The following is an 11,136-nucleotide window of genomic DNA, read 5'->3' as shown; positions in this document are numbered from 1 at the left end:
CGGGATCCACCCGGCAATCCCACCAGGGGGCGATGCTCTGCCCATCCAGGGCGTTGCTCTGCTGCAATCAGAGCCATTCTAGCGCCTGAGGCAGAGGCCACAGAGCCATCCTCAGCGCCTAGGCCAACCTTGCTCCAATGGAGCCTTGGCTGCGGGAGTGGAAGAGAGAGACAGAGAGGAAGGAGAGGGGGAGGGGTGGAGAAGGAGATGGGCGCTTCTCCTGTGTACCCTGGCCGGGAATCGAACCCGGGACTCCCGCACGCCAGGCCGACGCTCTACCACCGAGCCAACCAGCCAGGGCGAGAGCCAAACTTTTTAAACTTAAACTATATAGGTAGGTACATTGTTATTAACTTTATTAGGGTACTCCTAAGCTGGCATTTGCTAAAACTCAAGGGGTCAAAGAGCTGCATGTGGCTCACAAGCCACAGTTTGCTGACCAGTGGTTTAACAAATTGAGCCACTGGCAGCGGGAAGGGAACAGAGAGAGAAGGGAGAAAGGGAGAATGGAGAAATAGATGGTCACTTCTCTTGTGTGCCCTGACCAGGAATCGAACCTGGGATGTCCATACACAAGCCAACACTCTAGTCACTGAGCCATTGACTGGGGCCAAAGTCAAGTTTTAAAAAAAGAAAAGAAATGAAATTATATAACTCAGAATAATGCTGGTGGAAAAGGGGTTCTTCCATGTAGTCACAAGAAATGCATTTTGATTACCCGTGCATAAGAAGATGAGGTGTAGTGGTTAAGATTTATTGAAATAGAAACAAGATTGCCTCCAGGTTCCCAGTAGGGTCAGGATCCAGAAATTCCGTTCCACTGGTTCAGTCCGTGCCAAAGCTTAGTGCAGATCAGTCTGTCTCCATTCGGCTAGCTTAGTCTGTGCTTCTGGCTGTGCTCTGTTCCCGCAGTGCAGTGTCATATCCAAGTCATGTGCTTGGGGCCATGCTTAAAGCCCACACTTGGGAGCTTGGGCTCATGTAGTTGTTGGCCTGTGAGGCTGCTCTAAAGAGAGAATATGCAAACAAATAAGGCAAGCATGCCTGACTGGTGGTGGCCTAGTTGATAGAGCACCAGCCTAGGACGCCGAGGTCCCAGGTTTGAAACTCTGAGGTGGCCAGCTTGAGTGTGGGCTTATTTGACTTGAGCATGGTATCATTGACATGATCCCTTGGTCACTGGCTTGAGCCCAAAGGTTGCTGACTTGAGCAAGGGGTCACTGACGTGGCCTGAGCCTTTTCCCAGTCAAGGTATATATAACAAGCAATCAATGAACAACTAACGTGATGCAACTATGAGTGGATGCTTCTCACCTTCTCCCTTTCTCTTTCTCTCTCTAAAAAAAAATCAAAAACCAACAGGGCGAGTATGTGCTACCAAGAAAGGCCTTTGTTAAACTTTGATTGTATTACCTCTGGCTTGGGAAAAAGCAGGCTGGCTTTCAAACTAACCAATCTCTTTCCAAATCATTCAAGAACTTGTGCTAGATCCTCCCCCTAGCCAATCCCATTCTCTTCCCAGGCTAGATTGATTCCTCTCCATTGTGATCACCATCTTGGCTCCTACTGCACATTCCTCAAAGTAGAAGGACCTCCTCCTGTGCCATCTTGGTCTTTAATGCCCATGCACCTGGTGGAGAAATCCTCCTATTCCCTCCCCATAATCCTGGTACTGCTTTGAGGGATTAAGTTCTGAGGGCCAAGGATGTGGCAGACTATGAATACTGTCACTTCCTAGTGAATGAAGCTGAATGTCTGCTCCCTTCCTTTAGTTTGCATTTATTTGTGTGTTTTTTTAGTGAGAGATAGACAGACAGGCAGACAGACAGGAAGGGAGAGAGATGGGAAACATCAACTCATAGTTGTGGCAACTTAATTGTTCATTGATTGCTTCTCATATGTGCCTTGACAGGGGCTCCAGCAAAGCCAGTAACCCCTTGCTCAAGCCAGTGATCTTAAGCTCAAGTCAGAGACCTTGGGTCATGTCTATGATCCCACGCTCAAGCTGGAGACCTCAGAGTTTCAAACCTGAGTCCTCAGCATTCCAGGCCAATGCTCTGTCCACTGCGCCACCGCCTGCTCAGGCTGCTCCCTTCCTTTATTAATACTAACTGCTGCCTACACTAACAAGGACAGCCAGATAGAAGAGATGCATAGATCAAAGTATGTGGTATAGGGTATGGAGCTTCCAAGCTTTCTCCAGGTGCTCCACTCTCCCTAAATCTCCACATGTTCATCAATCTGAAAGTTCTCTGAACCCCGTCTTATTGTTTTTTTTTTAATTTACTTTAAAAAAAATTTTTTTTTTTTTTTTTAATTTCCACTCAGACTGCGTTCTCTCCCTTTTACTCTCCCAAAGGAAGAGAAGAACGATCATCAATGGCAAAAGGCAGTTGCACAAGCAACACCAAGAGCCGGCTTCACGCTCAGGAGAGAACACTGCAACTCCTCCTCGTGCCTCTTGGGTTTTTATGGAGACTTCATTACAGAATCATGACTTATTAAATCACTGGCCATTGGCAGTTGATTCCGTCCCCAACCATGCTCATCTGCCCAGAGGTTGGGGAACAGGAGTGAAAGTTCCAACCTTTGATTATAGGGTTGGTTCTCCTGGCAACCAGCTCCATCTATAAGTGCTTCCAAAAGTCACCTCATTTGCATAACAAAAGACACTATGATTCCTTTTAGTTCTTAGGAAATTCCAAGGTTTTCTGAGCTGTGAGCTAGGAATCGTGGATCAAGACCAGATACTTGTGAGAAATATATTTGATCATCTGAATGATTATATTTATTATAAATCACAATATCACACACAGTCTGGTCAGCATACTAATGTCCTTCTCATCATTTCTCAAGACTCAGAATCCAGGGAGAGTTGCCCATAGGCTAAACTCTTGTCACATTCTTCTTCCCAGCTGAAGGGGACTGTGGAAGGTACTCCTGTGGGTCCACTTCCCAGCAAGAGAAAGATTACCCACAAAGGTATTTCCCCAACCAGAAACCAGTGTGTTATTAGAAAGAAGGAATAGATGTGGGATAGCCAAAAGTAACAAGTGCCAGGACATGGACACTGTATGATGGACACTCACGACAAGGACACAGCATGACAAACACCAGGGCATGGATATCACTTGACAAATGCCAGGACGTCTGCCTACTCGGGCAAACTAACAGCATGTCATCGTTCTTGCTTAGTCATTCACTTAAATGTTATTTCACATCTAACTTATTCAAGATTTAAATAGTATTAAATGCTTTTGGTTGTACAATGAATTCACCCTTGCTGATTATAAACTGTAGAAACTGACTATTGATTCACCTTGTACAGGCGTGGTATGTAGAACTTAACTATACTGCTCGCAGAAATTAGGGGATATTTCAAAATGAATATGAAGCTATCAAATATCCCCTAATTTTTGTGAGCAGAATAGGTAGGTAAATTACCCAGTTTTGGTTTTTTTTTTTTATATTTTATTTATTCATTTTAGAGAGAAGAGACTGAGAGAGAAAAGGGGGGGGGGAGCAGGAAGCATCAACTCCCATATGTGCCTTGAGTAGGCAAGCCCAGGGTTTTGAACTGGTGACCTCAGCTTTCCAGGTCCACGCTTTATCCACTGCGCACCACCACAGGTCAGGCCAGTTGTTTTTTTATATAGGTGAATGAGGTTATTGTGACCATCCATAAAGAGAACTGTTGAGTGTCTATAAGTTTGAGATGGGTCAGGGGAAGAAAGCAGAACACAATAGAAAGAGTCCAACTTGGAGTTAGATAGACCTGTGTCTTGAATCCCTCGGTATTATCTAGCTGTGTGACTTTTTTTTTCCTGAAGTTGGAAACGGGAGGCAGTCAGACAGACTCCTGCATGCGCCTGACCGGGATCCACCGGGCATGCCCACCAGGGGGCGATGCTCTGCCCATCTGGGGTGTCGTTCTGTTGCATCCAGAGCCATTCTAGCGCCTGAGGCAGAGGCCACAGAGCCATCCTCAGCGCCTGGGCCATCTTTGCTCCAATGGAGCCTTGGCTGCGGGAGGGGAAGAGAGAGACAGAGAAGAAGGAGAGGGGGAGGGGTGGAGAAGCAGATGGGTGCTTCTCCTGTGTGCCCTGGCCGGGAATCGAACCCGGGACTCCTGCATGCCAGGCCGACGCTCTACCACTGAGCCAACTGGCCAGGGCCTAGATCATTCTCTTGATATGCCAAGGTTGTGGGTTTGTTCCCTGGTCAGTGTACATACAAAAATCAACTAATGAATACATAAATAAGAAACAACAAATTAATGTTTCTCTCTCTCTTTCCCTTCTTCTCTTTCTAAAATCAATTAATACATTTTTTAAAATTTAAGAAACAGAAGCTCAGTTTCTAAAAAAATGAACACAATGAATGAAAAGATCAGGTCCTGGTTGGTTTGCTCATGGGTTAGAGCATTGGCCTGACATTTGAACGTTCAATTTCCAGTCAGGGCACACAGGAGAAGCAACCATCTGTTTCATTCCCCCTCCCTCTCCCCCTTCTCTCTCTCTTTCCCTCTTGCAGCCAGTGGCTCAATTGGTTCAGGCATAAGCCTGGGTGCTGAGGATGGCTCAGTTGGTTCAAGCACATTAGCCTCAGGCACTAAAAATAGCTTGGTTGATTCAAGCATTGGTCCCAGAAAGGGGTTGCTGGGTGGATCCCGGTTGGGATACATGCAGGAGACTGTGTCACTATCTCCCCTCCTCTCACTTAAAAATAAAGAAAAAGAAAAAAGAAAAGATTGGATTGTCAGCATTCAGAAGGAATGGTCAAGAGCTGGGAGACCCCAACTTAAATAAACAAAACAGAAACAGACTTATAGATACAGAGAATAAACTGATGGTTGCCAGAGGAGAGGAGGAGTAAGGGAATGGGTGAAAAGCTGACGAGGAATAAGAGGTACAAACTTCCAGTTAAAAATAGGTAAGTCCTGGGGATATAATGTATGTATAGGGAATATAGTCAATAATGTCAAAATATCTTTGTACTGTGACAGGTGAATGCTAGACTTTTTGTGGTGATCACATTATAAGGTATATAAATGTAGAATCACTAGGTTGTACACTTGAAACTAATATAATGTTGTATGTCAACTATAATTCTTAAAAAAAAAAAATGAGCTGAGCGAGCCTGCTGACTGGATGACCACACTGGGAAGTTTGTATAGATGGGGCTGGATGAGATAAAAGTGAGGATGGGAAGGCGCAGGCACAGAGAATCAGGCCCACACAGGGTGGGACTAATCTGGAAATATCCTCGCCCTTGTTGCTGATATGACTGGGATGGATCCTTACCTGGGTGGACCTCTGAGTATTTACCAAGACATCCAGGATGTAGTCTGGAGGTAGGCGGGGCAACAGTCCCATCAGTAGCATCCATTGAGTGGGCTGCTTTTACCAGGCAGATGCTGAGCTTGATGTTTCACCTACATATCCCTTGTAATCCACACAACTACTCCGTGGTTAGGATTATTCCCTTAAACACGTGGAGTAACTTGATCACGGAGCTACCAAAGGGCAGAACCAAAATTCAAACCGAGGCCAGTCTGATCCCCAACCAGGACTCCCTAACTACCACAACTGTGTGGCTCAAGCTTCAGGCTTCACATTTTTGTCATTTGAACTTATCACCTGTACTATTATTTAGCACACTCTTTCTTTAAACTCACACCCTTTCTTCACCAAATTTATTTTCTGTTGTTGTTCTTTTTTTTTTTTTTTTGTATATTTCTGAAGCTGGAAACGGGGAGGCAGACAGATTCCTGCATGCGCCCGACCGGGATCCACCCGGCACGCCCACCAGGGGGCGATGCTCGGCCCATCGGGGCATCGCTCTGTTGCAACCAGAGCCACTCTAGCGCCTGAGGCAGAGGCCATGAAGCCATCCCCAGTGCCCAGGCCATCTTTGCTCCAATGGAGCCCTGGCTGCGGGAGGGGAAGAGAGAGACAGAGAGGAAGGAGAGGGGGAGGGGTGGAGAAGCAGATGGGCGCCTCTCCTGTGTGCCCTGGCTGGGAATCGATCCCAGGACTTCCACACGCCAGGCCTCTACCACTGAGCCAACCGGCCAGGGCCTTTTTTTTTTTTTTTTTTTTTTTACAGAGACAGAGAGAGAGTCAGAGAGAGGGATAGATAGGGACAGACAGACAGGAACGGAGAGATGAGAAGCATCAATCATTAGTTTTTCATTGCGTGTTGTGACTTCTTAGTTGTTCATTGATTGCTTTCTCATATTTGCCTTGACCATGGGCTTTCAGCAGACTGAGTAACCCCTTGCTGGAGCCAGCAACCCTGGGGTCCAAGCTGGTGAGCTTTTGCTGAAGCCAGATGAGCCCACGCTCAAGCTGAGCTGGCGACCTCGGGGTCTCGAACCTGGGTCCTTCCACATCCCAGTCCAATGCTCTATCCACTGCGCCACCACCTGGTCAGGCACCAAATTTATTTTCTAATGAGACTTTATTACTGTAGTAATTGTAAAACATGGAATTTCTTACCATGAAAAGAAGATAATTTTGAAACTATATATGAAAAAAACAAAATAACACTACATTTCGGCCAGATTTTGTGGCCGCCTGGAGGCCCATTCTCTCCTTGTGCAAAATGGAGATTAGCAAGCATTGCAGATATACATACTAAAGACAGAGTAGAATTCATCTGAGACTATCTCCTAGAATGAATAAAAGGGTGATTGAACAGAGAATAATTGTCTCACTATGTGACTCGATGTTATTTAGTAGCATGTCTCCTTACCACACACAATCTTCTCATATTCCTCCTAAAACCAGTTCGTGTACCACTCTTGGCTTCAGGGAACAGCAGCAGACCTTTGTGGCCTTATGCCCTGATGAGCTTCCCTTCTGAACAGCGTGAGAAGGCAAAGCTTACGTTGTGGAAAGTTAATGTAGAGGGAATTTAAGGAGCTAGAAATGTAACTCCTTAAGCTGATATTTGATCCAGTTCCAGAGAGCAGGAGGAGGGAACTGCAGCCCCAGACGATGAGAACTGTGCTGTGTTTGCTTTCTAGGGATGCATCAAGGTCATGATATCTGGCTTTGAAAATGGTGATGAAGGTCATTGGAGGAAATAAAAATTCAGACTAGGGCCACAGTAGGGACACTAATAATTGCAGAGTGGTACATAGCCCATAATAGGTAGAAAGCGAATTTAGAAGATGAAAATGATATCACTGTCTCCCAGTCTCAGTTTTCCTCTGCAGGCCTTCTGGAAAACAAGTCACTTATTTGATGTGCAAAGAGGAAGTGAAGACATAACCAAACAACAAAGCAGAGAGGAAGCAGTGTCAAGCTGGAAAAGCTATAGGACTCCTCTCAGAGCCTTAAGTTACACAGCCTGATTGTAAGAGATGATATCAGAGGGTAAGATGCATTGCTGTAATATACACGAGACAGCATGGAGTTTAAATGAAAGGAGATCGCATGGCATCTCAGTCCTGGCAGGTAGCTTCGATGAACAAGGAAAGAGGTTGCGAGAGCAGCTTTGGGAGAGAATCAGGGGGGTGAGTTGTGAGGGCACGTACACGGTCTGTCTTCCTGCTTCTTTCTCTCTCTCCTGTACTCTTCACCATCAGTCATCTTATTGATTGATTTACTTTATTAATTGATTTTTAGAGAGAGAGAGAGAGGAAGGGGTGGGGAGAGAGATAGAGACAGACAGAAACCTCGACTTGTTGTTCTACTTATTTATGCATTCGTTGGTTGATTCTTGTATGCGTCTTGCTCAGGCATCAAACCACAACCTTGGTGTCTCAGTAGAACACTCGAACCAACTGAGCTGCCTGGCCAGGGCCACCATCAATTATTCTGGAATGAATATATGTTCAGTTAGAAGGTGGGATAAGATGATAAAGGAGTCTATATGTGTTCCATGATAATTCAATTATTCAACAAACAATACCTGTTACTTAGCATATGCTGATCACTGTGTTAGGTACCGGGCAGCCACAGGTGAATGAGACCGTTCATGCTCTCAAGGCCTTCATGGAATAGTTCAGATCAATGAGTTTTGGATTAAACAGACCTGTCTGAGTTTGGTTCCTGTTCTTGTTCTTCTGATTGTGCAAGTGACTTTGCTTCTGTGTCTCCATTTCTCCCTTTGTAAAGTGAGGAAATCAATAGTTCCTGTTTCACAAGGTTATTTGCAAGGGTTAAATGGATTAATCCAGGTAGAGCACTTGACACAAAGCCGGGAATTCCATAAGGTGAGCTTCCCAACTAATTATTACTATTACTAATATATTTTTAAAGATTTTATTTATTGATTTTACAGAGAGAGAGGAGGGGGGGGGCGGAATGAGAAGTGTCAATTCATAGTTGTGTCGCTTTAATTGTTTATTGATTGCTTGTTGTACGTGCCTTGACCAGGCAAGCCCAGGGTTTTGAACTGGCGACCTCAGTGTTCCAGGTCGATGTTCTATCCACAGCACCACCACAGGCCAGGCTATTACATATATATATACATATTCTTTTTTTCCAAGTGAGAGGAGGGGAGATAGACAGACTTCTGCATGTGCCCTGGCCAGGATCCACCCAGCACCCCTGTCTAGGGCTGATGCTCTACCCAGCTGGGACCATACTCACAACCAACCTACTCACAACCAGAGCTCCTGAGGCAGAGGCTCCATGGAACCATCCTCAGCGTCTGGGCTAATGCACTCGAACCAGTCGAACCATGGCTGCGGGAAGGGAAGAGAGAGAGAGAGAGAAGGGGAAGGGGTAGGGGTAGAGAATTAGGTGGTTGCTTCTCCTTTGTGCTTTGACTGGGAATCAAACCTGGGACATCCACAAGCCGGGCTGATGCTCTACCACTGAGCAAACCGGCCAGGCCTTATTATTCATAGTTTAATAATTAATATATTTATACTAATATTTTAATTATCAAAGTAGAAGGTGAAGTAGCATAGAGAAGGGAATAACTCTATGGGCAGCTGGGGAGGCTTCCTGGAAGAGATGTTGGTTTCTAGTTTAAGCCTTAAAGAATGACTAGAAATACTGCAAGGCCTACAAGGAGTGCAGGGTACTCTAGGCAGATGGTGCGGCATGCATGCAAGTGCACACTCTCTTATGAGAAGCCTGTGAGAGCACAGGTAGCAGTGAGCTGAGGACATGAAAAGGGTTGTCTAAGTTGGTTTATATAACTGCTGTTTTTCATAATTACGGCATATAATTTCTTCAACTTCTCAGATCCCAGTTTCTTTCTTTTTTTTTTTTTTTTTTGGATTTTTCTGAAGCCGGAAACGGGGAGGCAGTCAGACAGACTCCCCGCATGCGCCTGACCGGGATCCACCCAGTATGCCCACTAGGGGGTGATGCTCTGCCCATCTGGGGCGTTGCTCTGTCACAACCAGAGCCATTCTAGTGCCTGAGGCAGAGGCCATAGAGCCTTCCTCAGCGCCTGGGCCAACTTTGCTCCAATGGAGCCCTGGCTGCAGGAGGGGAAGAGAGAGACAGAGAGGAAGGAGAGGGGGAGGGGTGGAGAAGCAGATGGGTGCTTCTCCTGTGTGCCCTGGCCAGGAATCGAACCCAGGACTCCTGCATGCCAGGCTGACGCTCTACCACTGAGCCAACCGGCCAGAGCCTAGATCCCAGTTTCTTAATGGTGTTCTTTAATGTCAGTCAAGAAAATGCCTCGAGGAATTAATAAATAATGCAGCTGCCTGGGCACCCATCCCGGAGGTTCTGGCCCAGCAGAATGGTGTGAGGCCCAGAATTCTGCTTTTTAAATAAGCATCTTAAGTACTTGGTTGCCAACAGTCCGACTGTCACACTTGGAAAACCTCTATTCTGGGGTTCCACCTCTCCATTTGAAATAAACGCATCCAGATCTATAATGTAGATTACAGCCAAGTCTGTGAGTGAGTATAATCAAAATTGGCTTTGATTCTCTGTTGAGAACCACTCCTTTGAGGATCTACATACCAGGTGTCACCCTTACGTTCAGCATTGGAAGTGCTTGTTGTTTTTTTTTAGTTCTGTACTTGGCTTATGTTAGGGGCTCATGAGGTACCCCAAAACTGCATATTTCTAAACCAGTGATGTTCATTAGAATTTTCTGTGATGATGGAAATGTTCTGTTTCTATACTGTGGCTACTGAGTGTTTGAAATGTGGCTACAGAGACTGAAGGACTGATAATTTTATTTTAATTAATTTAAATGGCTACATGGGGCTTATCACATTGGACAGCTGGGTTCTAAATGCTGCAAACAAGCTAGGCCCGGAGAGCTGGAAAGGCCCCGGGGACTGAGGCCGCCTCACGGGCCAGCAGGGGTGTCTTCCCCTGGGCTCACCTTCTGAGACCTGTGCTTTTTTTTTTTTTTTTGTATTTTTCTGAAGCTGGAAACGGGGAGAGACAGTCAGACAGACTCCCGCATGCGCCCGACCGGGATCCACCCGGCACGCCCACCAGGGGGCGACGCTCTGCCCACCAGGGGGCGATGCTCTGCCCCTCCGGGGCGTCGCTCTGTTGCGACCAGAGCCACTCTAGCTCCTGGGGCAGAGGCCAAGGAGCCATCCCCAGCACTCGAGCCATCTTTGCTCCAATGGAGCCTTGGCTGCGGGAGGGGAAGAGAGAGACAGAGAGGAAGGAGAGGGGGAGGGGTGGAGAAGCAAATGGGTGCTTCTCCTGTGTGCCCTGGCCGGGAATCGAACCCGGGACTTCTGCACACCAGGCCGATGCTCTACCACTGAGCCAACCGGCCAGGGCCTGAGACCTGTGCTTTTTAAAGAGAATGGAGGGCAGAAATTCCTCCATTATTTAAATGGTGAATCTCTCTATCTCTTTAGTATGTATAATTGGGTTTACTGAGTTACAAACATGTATAATGTGGGTCCACTGTAGGTTTTTAAAGCAGTCCCTCCCCCACCGTGATCTGTTTCTTTCTGTGACTTATAAAAAATTAAAGAAACCCCACAGAATGAGAAAGACATACTAGAAAATCATATATATAATAAGGAATTATATTCAGAATATGGAGAGAGCCCCTAGAACTCAACAATGACAACGAACACACCCAGTTTACAAATGGGCAAAGGACATTCCCTGGACGGATAGCTCCATAAAGTATTGTACCGTAATGCAAAGGTTGTGGCTTCAATCCCCAGTCAGGGCACAT

At 46.2% G+C, this 11,136-nt stretch overlaps 1 pseudogene; it reads right to left on the bottom strand.

The window, feature by feature from the left end:
• Positions 1 to 2,321: 2,321 nt before the first annotated feature.
• Positions 2,322 to 2,457, bottom strand: LOC136336836 (small nucleolar RNA U3; annotated as a pseudogene).
• Positions 2,458 to 11,136: the final 8,679 nt, after the last annotated feature.

Source organism: Saccopteryx bilineata, chromosome 4, assembly GCF_036850765.1.
Source record: "Saccopteryx bilineata isolate mSacBil1 chromosome 4, mSacBil1_pri_phased_curated, whole genome shotgun sequence".
NCBI classification, from domain to species: Eukaryota; Metazoa; Chordata; class Mammalia; order Chiroptera; family Emballonuridae; genus Saccopteryx; species Saccopteryx bilineata.
This window is presented reverse-complemented; position numbering and strand designations above follow the sequence as displayed.